Source organism: Sus scrofa, chromosome 3 (assembly GCF_000003025.6).
Source record: "Sus scrofa isolate TJ Tabasco breed Duroc chromosome 3, Sscrofa11.1, whole genome shotgun sequence".
In the NCBI taxonomy this organism is placed as follows: domain Eukaryota; kingdom Metazoa; phylum Chordata; class Mammalia; order Artiodactyla; family Suidae; genus Sus; species Sus scrofa.
This window is the reverse complement of record NC_010445.4, coordinates 87,141,225-87,158,980: the sequence shown is the minus strand read 5'-3', so window position 1 is coordinate 87,158,980 and position 17,756 is coordinate 87,141,225. Positions and strand designations below refer to the sequence as shown.

General features: G+C 39.2%; 1 protein-coding gene across 2 annotated transcripts in view; it reads left to right on the top strand.

Moving 5' to 3' along the window:
• ACYP2 (acylphosphatase 2) overlaps positions 1–17,756 on the top strand; it is a 285,742-nt gene that overhangs the window by 72,396 nt on the left and 195,590 nt on the right. The window contains exon 2 of one of the 2 annotated variants that reach the window (XM_021088229.1): positions 9,158–9,326. The gene's annotated coding sequence lies outside the window, so the exon portion shown is untranslated. Of the gene's footprint in view, positions 1–9,157; positions 9,339–17,756 lie in introns of both variants that reach the window. The other variant, XM_021088228.1, reaches the window with a different exon arrangement.

Sequence of the window (17,756 nt, the reverse complement as noted above, 5' to 3'; positions counted from 1 at the left end):
ACGCCAGATTCAAGCCTCGTCTGCAACCTACACCATAGCTCACGGCAATGCCGGATCCTTAACCCACTGAACAAGGCCAGGGATTGAACCTGCAACCTCATGGTTCCTAGTTGGATTCATTTCCTCAGCACCACGATGGGAACTCCATATAAGAAAGTTTTTAAGAGAGTAAATCCTGAGTTCTCATCTCAAGGGGAAATTTTTTTTCTATTTCTTTACTTTTGGATCCATATGAGATAATGGATGTTCACTAAATTTTTTGTGGTAATCATTTCAAGATGTGTGTAAGTCAAATCATTATGCTCCACACCTTAAATTCATGCAGTGCTATATGTCAATTATATCTCAATAAAACTGGAAGAAGGAAAAATTAAGTAGGGTAGGAGTTAAAGAATTAATTAAAGAAATTGAACATTTAAGTAGTTAAAAGAAGTCAACAGGATCTCTGATGAGTCCAGGAAAATTAGTAGAACACTTTACAATGGATTACTCCATATGACTCCTATGTTATAAGTTTGAGTGAACAATAGATTTTTCTGTGGAAAAAGAGAATCTTTTATCGAAATAGAGAAGATTTTTTTAAAAAATCGACAAGCTTCACTGCAATAAAGGAAAACATTGAACCTGAAGTCAAAAATACAGGGTTTGAATCCTAACTTTGAACCCTAGGTTTACTACCAGTTGTGTGAACTTGGGCAAATCACTTGACATCTCTGAACCTCTGTCTCCTCAGATGGTAGCACTTCTGTTATGCAACTTTTATGAGAATTAAATGTTGCTCATTTCTGAAATTATTTTATAAACTATAAAGCATTATACATATGCATATATTATTAACTTACTTAAAGCCTTAAATGTTGAATTTCTGGAAGTCAAGTCTAGGGCAGATGTTATCTGAGTTCCTATGAGTAGGGCAATATTACTAGCAGAAATGCCAACCATCATGGCAAATTTTTGTATTTGCTCAATTTTCACATTTTATTTTCTTCTTACAATACCACTGTGAGGCATTGCAGTGTTATAAAACTCGTAGGACAAGAAGCTGAAAAAGGAAGTCTTCCAATGTCACAGAAAGTCAGAAATAAATTTAGGATTTAATTCTACCTTACACTGTACTTCCCCTCTTTATTACACCTTTTCTTAATACCATTTATGGGAAAAAATGTAACTTAAGCATTGTGATTAAATTTAGCAGATAATGTTGAAAGATGAAAGTAAGAGAATATATTTAGAGGAAGAGCCTGCTTAATATGAATTGTTATCTGCTAGGGGAAAAATTGGGCTTTAGGTTTTCCTGGAGTTCAGTCTAGCAAATTATTCATCACTAAAGGGGAAATTTGTGATAACTGTGCCTAAAATTCTATTTTAAACATCTCAGGGAGTTCCCGTCATGGCGCAGTGGTTAATGAATCCGACTAGGAACCATGAGGTTGCTGGTTCGGTCCCTGCCCTTGCTCAGTGGATTAACGATCTGGCGTTGCCGTGAGCTGTGGTGTAGGTTGCAGACATGGCTCAGATCCCGCGTTGCTGTGGCTCTGGCGTAGGCCGGTGGCTGCAGCTCCGATTCAACCCCTAGCCTGGGAACCTCCATATGCCGTGGGAGCGACCCAAGAAATAGCAACAACAACAACAACAACAACAAAGACAAAAAGACAAAAAAAAAAAAATCTCAACTTTGAATTTATATCTGAAAGTGATTTTTTTTTTCCTAGGCAAGATGTCTCATACTTACTGGTATGTCCACACGGTGAACTAGTAAACCCTCAGAGGAAAGTAAAACTTAATAGAACAACAGATAATTATCAGTTCACTGACTCTTAATGGTTAATATTTAGAAATTGTTTGCTTTTTCCAAATAGAGGCTGTAGGCACAAATTGTTTTATTATTAGCATAAGTGCTTTGGTTATCTTAAGTATGCAGAAGTTTTAGCTCTGTTTGGGTAACCCATAGGGTTTTTTTTTGTTTGTTTTTTTTTTCTCTTTTGTCTTTTTAGGGCTGCACCCGAGGCATATGGAGGTTCCCAGGCTAGGGGTTGAATTGGAGCTTTAGCTGCCAGAGCATGCTGCAGCCACAGCAATGCAGGATCTGAGCCACCTGCAACCTACACCATAGCTCACGGCAACACCAGATCCTTAACCCACTGAGTGAGGCCAGGAATTGAACCACATCCTCATGGATACTAGTCGGGCTCGTTAACCACTGAGCCACAATGGGAACTCCAAGTAACACAGTTTTTAAGAGAAACAATGAGGAAGGGAGAGTGAATACACATTGTTCACTATAACATTTCATTTTATAGATCTCTTTTGGCCTGGAAGTTGTCCAGTTTAATGTGTCACTGATAAACTAGCTTAGCTTATTCTTATGCTGTAACTAATATTTCTATATGGAAAGATATTGATTTTTAAAAATAATCTTGGGCCTTTCTCTGCTTCTTTAGTCACTTCATTCCAAGAGAGGAGGAATGACATTGTTTTGTTGATTTTGAGAGAGGAACAGGGTTTGCATAGTCCTATCCATTTGTAGGATTCAGTGTGTCTTCCTAGCTTACAAAGAATCTTTTTAATATTTCTTTGCTTTGAGGGATGGGCTGTATGCAGTAGGATACTCTCCTGCAGCCATAGGTGGAGGTGGCAAATTTGGGGCAATGAAATTTCTTCTCTAGAGATTTGAATAAAGGAGTCAGTCTGGCTGTGACGCACATGTAAACTCAGGAGTTTGGGCATGGCCATTGCTTTCCTCTGTGAAAATTAATAAAGGGAAAGCTCACTAAAATGGAGGTCAGAGAAAGAGCTCTCACTCACCATTGTCAATACAGAGCTCAATAGGAAGAGATGTACTTTGCATTTCCCACAGAAAGTGACCTGACTTTACTACTACCATATAGAGGAAGAAAGAATTCTCCTGGCCTGGCTTACTAGCTGGCTCAGCTAGTTAGAGACTGTCACAGCTCAGTCAGTGAAAAGCCATTATACTTCAAACTCTCAGTTTCAAGCCAATTGGCTTTCTTTTTTTTTTTTTACCATAGCCCATCCTAACTTTCCTTTCTCTTCTATAAAGGAGTTTCCTCTCTTTTGTTTTACCAGACTTGCATGTGGTTCACATTATTCACGTGTCTCAAATTGCAATTCTGTGCTGCTCCCAAATAAAACCATTTTTCTGGTAAAATATCTGATTGTTTTATTGTTTTAGGTTAACATCTCCTATATGGATCAAGAAGCAAAAGCTATTCTATAGGAAAAATGGGGATGAAATAGGTCCCAAGAAGAGAACTGCCTAGGTTCTTTTTTTTTTTTTTCTTCCAGTCTTTCTAGGGCTGCACCCACTGCATATGGAGGTTCCTAGGCTAGGGGTTGAATTGGAGCTGTAGCCACTGGCCTGTGCCATAGCCGTAGCAACAAGGATCCAAGCCATGTCTTCGACCTACACCACGGCTCATGGCGAAGCCGGATCCTTAACCCATTGAGCAAGGCCAGGGCTTGAACCTAAGTCCTCATGGATACTTAATCAGGTTCGTTAACCATTGAGCCATGAAGGGAACTCCATGTTCTGACGGTTTTTTTGTTCTTCCAGTTCTTTTCTAGGGCCCAGTTGTTGGGTTCTATGAGACACCTGCATCCTTATAATAAATCCTCTTTTTGCTTTTGCTAAAGGTACTGCTAGTTGATTTCTGTTATATGTATCCAAAGTACCTTAATAAATACATTACTTATGATTAATAGAATAATCTTTCAGCAGCTGTTTGAGGAAGAGGCTCTGCATGTATTTATTGGTACAGCAATTTTAGGTGGTGTAATGAAATTTAATTAAATTAAATTAATTTATTTATTTATTGTCTTTTTTAGAGCCTCACCTGCAGCATATGGAGGTTCCAGGCTAGGGGTTGAATCGGAGCTATAGCCCTCGGCCTATGCCACAGCCACAGCAACACGGGATCCGAGCCACTTTTGCAGCCTACACCACAGCTCAGGCAATGCCGGATTTGGGTTCATTAACCACTGAGCCATGACGGGAACTCCTGAAATTTTATTTTAAATATCATCATTTAGCTTAATTTATGAAACATTATAATATGTAAAGAGAGCATAAAATATGGCCAAATTAATGGGGCATTTTTAACCAAACATGGCCAGTTTTGGTAAGTAGGAATATATTTCTAACTAAAGAGAGTTTTGTTATTTTGTGTGTGTGTAAGAAAACAGTTGAGTTAATGAGAACAATTAAAAATTTTTTTCTCTTTTTTTGGCCACATCCACAGAATATGGAAATTCCTGGGCCAGGGATTGACTAGGTGCTGCAACCACTGGATCCTTTACCTACCATGCTGGACCAGGGTTCAAACTTGTGCCTCAGCAGTGACCTGAGTTACTGCAGAGACTACACTGGATCCTTAACCTGCTGTATCACAGCAGGAACTCCTAAACAAGTATTCCTAGATGGCACACACCAGGTATCAGAAGTAATCTCTTTGACCTTGTCAGGAACATCTATGAAGTACTTAAAATAAGGTAGAAAAGAAAATAAATGTGTGTATTTAATGATTTTTCTTATTAGCCACAAAATTATACAAAATGACAATTCTTATTGAGGCAATAATATAATTTATTTTATGTTAAAAACAAATAGGTGACCTTTATCTCTTTATTCATTAACATGAGTTGTATTTGTCCAAGGAATATAGGGATCATGAAGATGTAGTCTCTGTTTGAGAGTCGTGTGGAGATTGAGAAATTACAAATCAGCTAAATTCTGACTTGGGATTCCATTTAGCTGTATTTGCCATTGCCAGCCTACAGAATTCCCGATAGTAAATAGTCTGCATCAAAATAGGCTCAATTATAGTAATCAGAGAGATGAACTATTTATATAACCAAACCAGAAGGTAACGTGATCCAGTTTTGTCATATAAGGGGATAATTTGCCAAATACCCCCACCTCCATTTCCCTAAGAACTTGTATAAACATCTCTAACTGCCCAAATGAAGCCAAAAAAAAATGGAATGAATGGAAAGATTCATATGTTGCCACCAAATTTGGAAGCACCATAAGGGTGACCAGGCGGTGATATTCAAGTGGGCCAGTAAGGTTGGTTTTTGTTTTGATTTTTTTTGAGGTATAGTTGATTTACAATATTATATTAGTTTTAGGTGTACAACATAGTGATTCAAAAATTTTATAGATTATAATCCATTTAAAGTTATTATTAAATATTGGCTGTATTCCTGTGCTGTATCCTTGTAGCTTACTTCTTTTATACATTGTAGTTTGTACTTAATCCCTTACCCCTATCTTGCCCCTTCCTGCCTCTCTTTCTTCACTAGTAACCACTAGTTTGTTCTCTGTATCTGTGAGTCTGTTTCTGTTTTGTTATACTGTTGTTTTATTTTTGAAATTCCACACATAAATGATAATCTTATCTTTTTCTGTCTGACTTATTTCACTAAATTTAATACCTTCTAAGCTCATCCATGTTATTGCAAATGGCAAAGTTTCATTCATCTTTATGGCTGAGTAGTTTACCATGTATGTTGATACCACATCTTCTTTACTCATTCATCTGTTGATGGAAACTTAGGTTGCCTCCATATCTTGGCTGTTGTAAATAATGCTGCTATGAATATTGGGGTGTACATATTTTTTCAAATTGTGTTTTCATTGTCTTCAATACACCTAGGAGTGGAGTTGCTGGATCTTGTGGTAGTTCTATTTGTTTTGTTTTGTTTTTTTGTCTTTTGGCCATTTCTTGGGCCACTCCCGCGGCATATGGAGGTTCCCAGGCTAGGGGTCTAATTGGAGCTGTAGCTGCCGGCCTACGCCACAGCCACAGCAACGTGGGATCTGAGCTGCGTCTTCGATCTACACCACAGCTCACGGCAACGCTGGATTCTTATCCCACTGAGCAAGGCCAGGGATCGAACCCGCAACCTCATGGTTCCTAGTCGGATTCATTAACCACTGAGCCACGACAGCAACTCCATGTAGTTCTATTTGTAATTTGAGCAACCTTCATACAGTTTTCCACAGTGGCTGCACCAATTTACATTCCCACCAACAATATAGGAGGGCTCTTTTTTCTCTACATCCTGCCAACATTTGTTATCTGTGGTCTTTCTGATGATAACCACTCTGAAAGAAGTGAGGTGATGTTTCATTTTGGTTTTGATTAGTGTTTCTCTGCCGATTAACAATATTAAGCATTTTCTATGTGCCTATTTGCCATCTGTATATCTTGTTTGGAAGAATGTATATTTAGGTTTTCTGTACATTTTAGAAGTTGGTATGTGTGTGTGTGTGTGCATGTGTGTGTTTTGAGATTGAGTTGTATCAGTTGTTTATATATTTTAGATATTAACTCTTTTTTTTTTTTTTCCTAGGGCCGCACCCTTGGCACATGGAGGTTCCCAGGCTAGGGGTCTAACTGCTGGCCTATGCCAGAGCCACAGCAGTGCCAGATCCAAGTCTCATCTGCGACCTACTCCACAGCTCACAGCAATGCCAGATCCTTAACCCAATGAGCAGGGCCAGGGATCGAACCCACAACCTCATGGTTCCTAGTCAGATTTCTTAACCACTGAACCACGACGGGAACTCCCAATATTAACTCTTTATCAGGAATTTCATTTGCAAATTTTTCTCCAATTCACTCATTTTGTTTTGTCAATGGTTTCCTTTGCTGTGAAAAAGATGTTAAGTGTAATTAGATCCCATTTGTTTATTTTTGTTTTTACTTCCATTATTGTAGGAAATGGATCCAAAAGGATATTACTGAGATTTATGTTAATGAGTATTCTGCCTGGGGTTCCCTGTTGTGGCTTGTGTTGCAGTTGTGACCTGGGTTCAATCCCGAGCTTCAGAATTTCTGCATGTTGTGGGAGTGGCCAAAAAAACCCAATAAATGGAAAATAATACTAAAAAAGAATAAATTTGAAAAAGGAAAAAATGAACAAACAAACCAAGACCCTTCTGCCTGTGTTTTCCTCTTATAGTTTTGTAGTATCTGGCCTTACTTTGAGGTCTTTAGTCCATTTTGAGTTTATTCTTGTATATGGTATTAGAGAAGGTTCTAATTTCACTCTTTTACATGTAGCTGTCCAGTTTTCCCAGCACCACCTATTGAAGAGACTTCATTGTATATTTTTGCCTCCTTTGTTATAGATTAATTGACCATAAGTGCATGAATTTATTTCTGAGATTTCTATCCTGCTCCTCTCATCTATATGTCTGTTTTGGTGCCAGTACCATACTGTTTTGATGACTGTAGCTTTGTATGGTAGTTGAGGTCAGGGAATGTGATTCCTTACAGCAACATCCAGAGTAATATTTGACCATATGTTTTAGCATTATGGCCCAGACAACTTAACACAAAGGCTTCACAAAGACCTGTTTTTTTCTCAGTTTCTCATGGAACCCAGACATGATAACTTTAGGAAATGGCATTGTTAATTTGGCTAAAAAGCAATTCTAGATATAGCTTGTTGTGCACAATAAAAATACAATGGACATTGTGTGCCTGACAGACTAATTAGGTTATTAATATAGTTAATAATGGTATTATAAAAATGATTCCTAATACTAAAATGACATGATATCTACCTCTAGAAGTTTCTTTTTCCCTAAACTTTTTACAAAACTAAAGGTCTTTAAATGTCATTCATGTTGACATTTCTTCTTTTCATTAACATTTATATTTTGTGAATTCCTTATAGCAGATAGCATGAGTTTTGCATTTTTAAAAGTGTTTTGATTTTACTTTTAACATTGCTTCTTCAACATTCACCAGAGCTGAGAAATGAAAATGTTCCCATCTGGAAAATTATACCTTTGAACACAAGTTAAGCTCTTATTTCTTTGTACAAAGACTGCTTAGTTTTTTACATGTAAAATATTAAACCTGATAGGGAGGTTATATAAATGCAAGGAAAGAGTTCTGGAAGAAGATATAGCAAACTGATAATAATGGGGAGATGGAAAGGGAACTGGGATTGAGATAATGGGGAATTTGTATAAAGGGGACTTCAGACTCATTTGCATTATATTAAAAATTGATATGAAGAATGTATGGACTTATCACATATAATTACCAATGAAAAAATAATGTGTTGGAGTTCCATTGTGGTTCAGTGGAAATGAACTCGACTAGGATTGATGGGGATGTGGGTTCCATCTCTGGCCTTGCTTAGGGGGTTAAGGATCCGGCATAGCCATGAGCTGTGGTGTAGGTTACAGGCAAGGTCTGGATCCTGTGTTGCTGTGGCTGTGGCTTGGGCCAGCAGCTGCAGCTGCAATTTGCCCCCTAGCCTGGGAACTCCCATATGCTGTAGGTGCAGCCCTAAAAAGCAAAAGCAAAAAAAAAAAAAAAAAAAAAAAAAAAAAAAAAAAAAAAAAGGGTATTGTCTGATTCCCTTATTCTGCAGATTGCATAATGAAGGCTTAGAGGTTGAGTGGCTCAAGGAAAATTGCACTGCTAGTTAGTGGTAGAGACAGGACTAGAAGCCAGGTTTTATATTGCTCAGTCCCATGCTCTATTTAAATAATCTACCTAACCAATAATGTACTAAAAAAGATCAAAAATGGCTCTTTGTGCACTTGGTGATACCTCAGAGATATCATGGGTTTACTTCCAGACCACTGTAATAAAGTGAATATCACAATAAAGCAAGTCACAGACACTTTTTTGTTTACTAATGCATATAAAAGTTATGTTTACACTATGCTGTGTATACTAAGTGTGCATTAGCATTATGTCTAAAAATATATACATAAATTAATTTAAAAATACTTCATTGCTAAAAAATGCCAACCATCTGAGCCTTCAGCAAGTCATTATAGTCGCATCGAAGATTACTGATCACAGATCACCATAACAAAACAATGGTACTGAGAGAATTAACAAAAACGTGACACAGAAAAATAAAGTGAACACGTGCTATTGGGAAAAAAATGGTGCCAATAGACTCACTCTATGCACGGTTGCTATAAATCTTCAGTTTGTAAAAAATAACCCCCCCCATTATCTGCAAAGTACAGTAAAGCAAAGCACAATAAAACGAAGTATGCCTGTATACTGAATATAGAAAATATTAACTAGTCAGGATGTTTGGTAGATTTTTATGTAGAAATTCAATTGGTAGATTTAAATTTATTTTTATTTTTCAGAGACTGCAAAAACAAAAAACAAAAAACCGTATTGCCTTGGAGGAGGGACTTTGAAGAACTGGTGAGCCTGGGGATGAGTCAAGGAGGGAGAAAGAGAGGGTACAGCAGTCTTCTGGATAGACCTGGAAAAGAAGTAGTGCACAGACCAGGATCCCTGACTTCCTGGAGTGTGAGTAAATTTGTAAGTACAATGGAAGTAAAATAACACTTAGCTGTCTTGAAATTTGTCTTAGTGTTTTCACCTCTGTAAGCATGAAAATTTAACTTTTTTTTTTTTTTTTTTTTTTTTTTTAGGGCCATACCTGCAGCATATGAAAGTTCCCAGGCTAGGAGTCAAATCAGAGCTACAGCTGCTGACCTACACCACAGCCACAGCAATGCAGGATCTGAGCTGCATCTGCAACCTAAATCACAGCTTCTGGAAATGTAGGATCCTTAACCCACTGAGCAAGGTCATGGATTGAACCCACATCCTCATGGATCCTAGTTGGGTTTGTTACCACTGAGCCACGATGGGAACTCCCAATTTAACTATTGCTATAAACTATTTCTATTTAACTCTAAACCTGAACCTGAGTTTTCAGGGTCTTCTAGATAAGTTTTTTTTTTTTTTTTTTTTTGAAATAAAACAGTATTCAAAGACACATGCTGACTGAAAGTGAAGGGAAGGAAAGAAATGGAAACCAAAAGAAAGCTAGGGTAATTATATTAGACAAAATAGACTTTAAAAAGTTTTTATTCTTTTCTTTTTGTGGCTGCACCTGTGGCATATGAAAGTTCCCAGACTAGGAGTCAAATCAGAGCTACAGCTACCAGCCTATGCCACAGCCACAGCAATGCCAGATCCAAGCCACAGCTTGTGGTAATGCCAGATCCTTAACACACTGAGCAAGGCCAGTGATCAAATCCCCACCCTCACCGACACTATTTGGGTTCTTAACTCACTGAGGCATAGTGGGCACTAGTGTTGGGCGTTTAAATAACTGATTAAATTTCACTACTGGTAATTGACCTGTTCATATTTTCCATTTCCTTCTTGTTCAGTCTTGTGAGATTGTGTCTTTTAAGAATTTGTCCATTTCTTCTAGGTTGTCCATTTTATTGGTGTATAGTTGCTTGCAGTAGTCTCTTACGATCCTTTGTATTTCTATAGTGTCAGTTGTAACTTATCCTTTTCCATTTCTGATTTTATTGATTTAGGCCCTCTCCCCATTTCTTTCTTTCTCAAATTTTTTTTTAAAGATCACTTTATTTTATTTATTTGTTTGTTTATTTTGTCTTTTTAGGGTCACAGCCACAGCTTATGGAAGTTTCCACGCTAGGGGTCAATAGGAGCTGTAGCTGTTGGCCTACACCACAGCTCACAGCAATGCTGGATCCTTTAACCCTCTGAGCAGGGCCAGGGATCGAACCTACATCTTCATGGATACCAGTCGGGTTCTTTACCTCTGGGCCACAATGGGAACTCCCTCCCCTTTTCTTTTTTATGAATCAGGCTAAACATTTATCAATTTTGTTTATCATTTCAAAGAGCCAACTTTTAGTTTTGTTGGTCTTTTGTATTGTTTTTTAATCTCTCTATTTTTTTTTAAAAAAAACTTGTTTGTTTAATCATTATCTACTTTTTTTTTTTTTTTTTTTGGCTTTTTGTCTTTTCAGAGCTGCACTTGCGACATATGGAGGTTCCCAGGCTAGGGGGTCTAATCACCGGATCCTTAACCCACTGATCGAGTCCAGGGATGGAACCCACAACCTCATGGTTCCCAGTCAGATTCGTTTCTGCTGCGCCATGACGGGAGCTCTTATTTATCTACTTTTTTGGCTGAGCACCTGTGGCACATGGAAGTTCCCAGGCCAGGGATCAAACTCAAGCCACAGCAATGACCCAAGACACTGGAGTGACAATGCCAGATCCTTAACCACAAGAGAGCAAGAGAACGCCTATCTCTGTAGTATTTATTTCTGGTCTGATCTTTATGATTTCTTTACTTCTTCATCTTTTGTTCTTCTTTCTGTTGCCTTTGTTGTAAGATTAGATTATTTATTTGAGATTTTTCTTGTTTCCTGAAGTAAGATTGTATCATATAAACTCCTCCCTTAGAACACCTTTGCTGCATCCCATAGATTTTGGATCATTGTATTTTTGCTTTCATTTGTCTCTAGGTATTTTTGGATTTCCTCAGGCATCCATTGGTTGTTTAGTAGCATATTATTTAGCCTCCATGACACATATATATTTCTTTTATAGCAAAAGTACTTTCTTAATAAAATAGGATGCTTTCTGGAGTTCCCGTCGTGGCTCGGTGGTTAACGAATCCGACTAGGAACCATGAGGTTGTGGGTTCGATCCCTGGCCTTGCTCAGTGGGTTAAGGATCCAGCGTTGCCGTGAGCTGTGGTGTAGGTTGCAGATGTGGGTTGGATCCTGCGTTGCTGTGGCTCTGGCGTAGACCAGTGGCTACAGTTCCGATTCAACCCCTAGCCTGGGAACGTCCATATGCCATGGGAGTGGCCCTCGAAGGGCAAAAAGACAAAAAAAATAAAAATAAATAAAAATAAATAAATAAAATAGGATGCTTTCTTCCTAATAATCAAGTTTTAAACCTAATCTTCTACATTATTATGACCTTTCATGTCTTTAAGTTTCTTTTGTATAGATTGCAACCTGAATCTTGATGAAATTATCTGATAATGGCAAACTTTCAGTAAAAGAGTTATGAGTTAACATTTCTCATCTTGTAGGCAAAAACCCATGTTCATAGGTAGGACTCATACATAAGTAATCACTATCTTCTTAGGGAAATTATGGAGGGAACTAGAGATCTGCATGCTGTGTTGTCAAGGCAACAGGTGCTCATGTTTTCCAAGCAGTAAGATCTGGTCATTCAGTAATTGAAAGTAATGTAAATGTTACTTTGCTGCCACAAATCAGGGGTCAGTTTGTGAATGATGTCTCTTTGGAGGACTAATCAATAAGTACATTAGCTTCCAAGACAGAGACCATAGCAATGATAAGCCATATGAGCCTGAAGCATTATCTTCCTTTCCTATTATATTTAAAGCGCTGATGGTAGCACACCTTTCTTTTTCTCTTCCTCCCTTCTTTTTTTTTTCTTTCTTTCCTTTGTTCCTCTGTTCCTTCCTTTCTTCCTCCCTCCCTCTCTCTCTCTTTCCTTCCTTCCTCCCTCCCTCCCTTTCTTTCTCTCTCTCTCTCCCTTCCCCCCTACCTCCTTCTCCCCACCTCTCTCCTTCACGGCTGTGGCACGTAGAAATTCTCAAGACAAGGATCAAACCCATGGCACAGCAGCATCATGGGCCGTTGCAGTGATAACACCGGATCCTTAACCCACTGAGCCACAAGGACACGCCACACCTGTCTTTCTTTGTTCAATTACATTTATTTGTGAGCTGTAAAGATTTATTTATTTATTTATTTATTATTATTATTATTTTTTTGCTATTTCTTGGGCCGCTCCCGCAGCATATGGAGGTTCCCAGGCTAGGGGTCGAATTGGAGCTATAGCTGCCAGCCTACACCACAGCCACAGCAACGCTGGATCATTAACCCACTGAGCAAGGGCAGGGATTGAACCCGCAACCTCATGGTTCCTAGTCGGATTCGTTAACCACTGCGCCATAACGGGAACTCCGAGCTGTAAAGATTTAAAATCCCACATTTCACCCAGAAAGTTTGACTGGGACCAGTTCTGGTAAGGTGTTACTTTCAAGAGAAATCAAAGCCCTAAGTTTACAGAAAACAGCCACTGGTGGAAGGGTCAGTAGTAAACAGAGTGTTAGGAAAGAATACACAGTGAATCTAGGAGGATGAAAAAACCAGGCACAAGTCACAGAGAACGACTTTCTACACAGGCATATTAGGAGAGTCTAGCCTGCTGTGAAGAAGCTGACATGAGATGCCAGTAATTGTAGGATCCCATCTCTCACAAGAAAAGGGCATAATCTGGATAAAATATGCTTTCACACCCTCCTAGAATCCTGGGCAAAAGCACCCTTAAAAAAACAAGAACAAAATTCTACTTTCTAGGCAAAAGTTGAACCTGATGAATTAATCTCCCTTTATTGTAGAATAGACGAGAGTGGCTTATATGCCAGCATCCTTAAGAGTCTGGAGAATATACCCATTTAAGGATTGTCTGTCCAAGGATTATATCCAAATCTTAGTGTTTGGTTTTATTTCTTAACTTGTAAGTAATTCAGATTTGATTTTCTTCTTTTGGGTTTACTGAAAGTACAAGTAACAATAACAGTCATTTAAGTAAGAAGCTTCAGTGCCCCACAGTCATTTAGCTTTGCCCTGCCCTCTTCCTATCATCCATGTCCAGCCAGATGGAGAAAATACCTTGAAGGATGGTATTCACAGAATCCCTCATTGGCAAAATTGAAATATAGACTCTGTATTAGATGACACTATTAAATTTGGATCAGTTGTCTTAGATGTGATGATATTGTGATTATGTAGGTGAATGTTCTTATTCTTAAGATGAGGCATGGAATATTTGGGGTAGAATTTTCTGATGTGTGCAACTTACTTTCAAAAAAATATAAATGGCAAGAGAGGAAAAATAGAGGAGGAGGAGAGAGTTGAGGGACAGGGGAGACAGGGAAATGCAGCAAGAGTTAATAATGATTTGATCTCAGTGAAGAATGTATGGGTGTTTTTTGTTTTGTTTTGTTTTTGCGGGGGAGGGACTCTTACCTGTGGTATGTGAAAGTTTCCAGGCTAGGGCTCAAAACTGTTCCAAGGCAATAACCGGAGCCACTGCAGTGACAACACTGGATCCTTAACCCACTAAGCCACCAGGAAACTCCTGTATGAGTGTTAATTGTACCAATCTTTGCATTTTTTGGACAATTTGAATTTTTTTTTTTTCTTGGGGCCACACAGGCGGGATATGGAGGCTCCCAGGCTAGGGATAGAATCAGAGCTACAGCTGCTGGCCTACACCACAGCCACGGCAACATGGGATCTGAGCCGCGTCTGCAACCTACTCCACAGCTCGCAGTAACACTGGATCCTTAACCCACTGAATGAGGCCAGGGATCAAAGCTGAGTCCTCATGGATACTAGTTAGGTCCATTAATCTCTGAACCACGACAGGAACTCTCTGAAATTTTTCAAAATAAATATTGTGAAAAGAATATAAAAACAGTATGTAGGCACATTTGCTAGGCATTTGAAACAAGTGGAAACTACTTCAAGGGAGTGGATAAAATCAGTGTTTCCTAAACTGTGTTCCCATTTGTTTAAAAAAAATAGGATTTTGTGGTCAAATTAGTTTGGAAACGCTGCATATTATCTTTTTCAGATTCAAAGCACTTTCATTTATTAAAGATTTTAAGAAGAACTTAATACAGGCTTTTTCAAACTTACCTACCTAAAGAACCTTGCACCTATATAACGTTATGCTACAGGACAATAGATCTAAATGCAATTAAGAGAGCAATTTAAAACAATCATACAGTAATGTTTTCTAATAGAAAATTCTATTGCTATTACATGAAAATCTAGAAACAATTATTTTCTCAGAAGCAGGCTTTGTATGCACTACATTATATAAAGTACAGGAAGGAATGACCAATTAGAGTTGTGGGAGTCAATGTGACTCTTCAGTGAAAATGAGGAATTTAAAAATAATGGTATTAATCCATGGGAAAGTCTAACTTGGACAACACAATTATACACATATCAAGAGGCACATATTTTTGAAATCAAAGTGGGTATACCTGTTATTTTCTAATGTTAAATATTTCTAATCTTATTGACATAGACATGCTAACTTTGTTCTTCCATACTTTTCTTTCTGCTATTTTCTTGTACTTCATTATTGCCCCCAACTAAAGTTTTGCCTAACTACAATAATCACACCCATTTGGAAAGCAGAGGAATGAGAGACACAGGGCAATAAGTGGTTCCATGAAAGTTCTGCAATTCTGCAGGTGACAGGACCTCAGCTGATCAAGTAGACATCATCTTGAATGTTACCAGTCAATGTACAAGAGGGAAATGAGAACTCTGGACATTCTGTTGTCAGTAAATTCTTCTCTTAAAAGTTGGGGGAGGGGAGAGAAGAGGTAAATAGGTTGATAAAAGGATTGGATAGATGGATGGATAGGAAGCAGGATATTAAAACTGAAGTTTCAGCCAGGACACTAGGATAAAATAGATGTGAAATTCGAAAGACAGATTCCCATATGTAGAATTTACAAAGGGAAATTTCCCAAGACTCTTAGATCAAGGATATAACAAGTAGTGGGAAAAAGAGGTGGTCAGAATGTGGGAATGTGGGAGAACTTCCTTGAGGAATAGATCTTTAGAGAAGGCTATGTGGTGAGACATATCTTTTCTCACCAAGTAAAGGGGCTTTCATTAGACTCGAGAAAGCTTAATACATGACACTTACAGTTGAGAATCATCATGAACTGGGATCTGACTCCTCTCTGGAAAGGCAAGAACAGACTTGCTGACTGATTTCGTGGAGCCAGAAGAATGTTGCAAGGTTAGAACCAGACTGTACTCCTTAAAGTGTTAGGGCAAAGGTGCATTTATTTCCCCATGGATAAGAGGAGCTCATGAAGGAGAGAAAGCCAATATGGAGTCATCTTGGGTCATGTCCAGTAGGACTGCCTAGAGGGGTGGAGGGACAGCTTTAAGTAGCAGGATTACTGTGGAATGAGTCACAGGTCACCATCTACCTCTGCTGTCATGAGAAGGGCCCTAGAGGGGATTTCTGAAGAGCCCAAGAAAGTGACCAAACAGTCCACGTAGATGTCTGCCAAGGCCTAAGAGCACATTGCCTCTTCTCTTACACTGCCTTGGAGGGGTCAGAAACTGGCTGCAAACAGGCTGGGATGAAGCAGAAGGAGCAAAGCCAACCACAGCCCTCTCTTTCATCTGCAACTGGACCATCCTGGGCAGAGAAAAGACTTGCATTTAAGTCAAGTTCCGAAGTTTCTCCCCCATATCTCCTGCCACTCTTCTCCATGAACCTCTTTTGCAGTCAAACTGGGATACTTGGCATTCCTAAAATCATAGTATTTCTTCCTTTTCCTGCCTCTGCTAATGCAATTTCGTCCCGCTGCAGTTAATAGTTACAGTTAAGAAGTTACTCTTCTTCCTCTTTGCCTTTTGCCCTACCTGCCCTTGCATTCTAATGATGATCTTTATCAATACTGTCGCATCTCCTCTACCATGTTGTCCTGGACCCAGCCCTTTGCCCTTTGCCCTTTCAGTAGGAAGGGGCCAGATTGTGAGGAGCCTAAACATTAGAGGAGTTTTGTTGTTCGTGTCTTGGCGCTGCAGAAACAACTCTGACTAGGAACCATGAGGTTGCAAGTTCGATCCCTGGCCTTGCTCAGTGGGTTAAGGATCCGGTGTTGCCATGAGCCATGGTGTAGGTCATAGACTCAGCTCAGATCTGGTGTTGCTGTGGCTCTGGCGTAGGCCGGGAGCAACAACTCTGATTAGACCCCTGGCCTGGGAACCTCCATATGCCATGGCTGCAGCCCTAAAAAGACAAAAGACAAAAAAACCAAAAAAAAAAAAAAAACAAAACAAAACAAACAAAAACATTAGAAGAGTTTTAAGCAGTGAAATGGCGTATCTTTTAAAAGGTGTGTTATAATGTGGAGTGGGGGTGGGATGGAGAAAGCGAGAGCAATTGGGAGGCTTTTGTAATAGTCCAGGTGAGAAATGATGAGCCCCTAAATATGGATAGTAACTGTAGGAAAGGAGATTGAGGGAGAATTTACAAGCTATTTAGGGGGTAGAATTTATAGAACTTGGTAGAGATAGAGAGTGAAGGAGATGGAGGAGCCAAAGATGAACGTGGTTTCCAGCACAGGAGCTGGATAGATGAAGGATGAAGAACATGGTTACGAATGAAGGAAAAAACATCAGTTTAGATTTGAAGATGTTGAACTTGCTGTGCCTGGGAACAATGGATTAGAGCTGTCTTATAGACACTTATATGTGAGATGTGAAGGAGAGAAGAATAGGGAAAGGAACCACATCCTGGCAGGAATAAGGGACACCGATCATTGCAAGAGGATGAGATTTCAGCTTAATGGTGGGCAGAGAATACATTTAGCACCTTCTCTCTCACCTGTCCAGTTTTGACAGTGGACAATGTAGCCAACCTAACCTGAGGAGGGTTTGGTGACTATAGACTCGGATTCCTCAGGGATGGAGATTAGGGCTGCCCCCTCCACTTTAGCTAAGCCACCTAGACCAGCAGGTGTGCTACCTGAAGGTGAAGGGAATCTGAAATTGGTAGGAGGGAGGGGAATAGTGGGTCTCAGATGTGGTTTTGTGAGCATCTGCAGAGGCAAGGGCTGTCATTTAGCTCACCAATGGTCTTGTAAGTTCTCCAAAGGAACTAAACAGACATCTGGGGGAGTTAACTCCAAATAAGGCAGATTTACTGCAAGAGTTGGATCTTTGCAATATAAGGGGTGGGCTACAGTAGATGCCATAGTGTCCGCTCAGATTCCCACTCTAGAACTAAGACACTCATTCTCCACTTATAAGTATATTGGCTGCTGAAAACTTACCTCTGAGTCTTTTTTCTGGAATTGGTCTC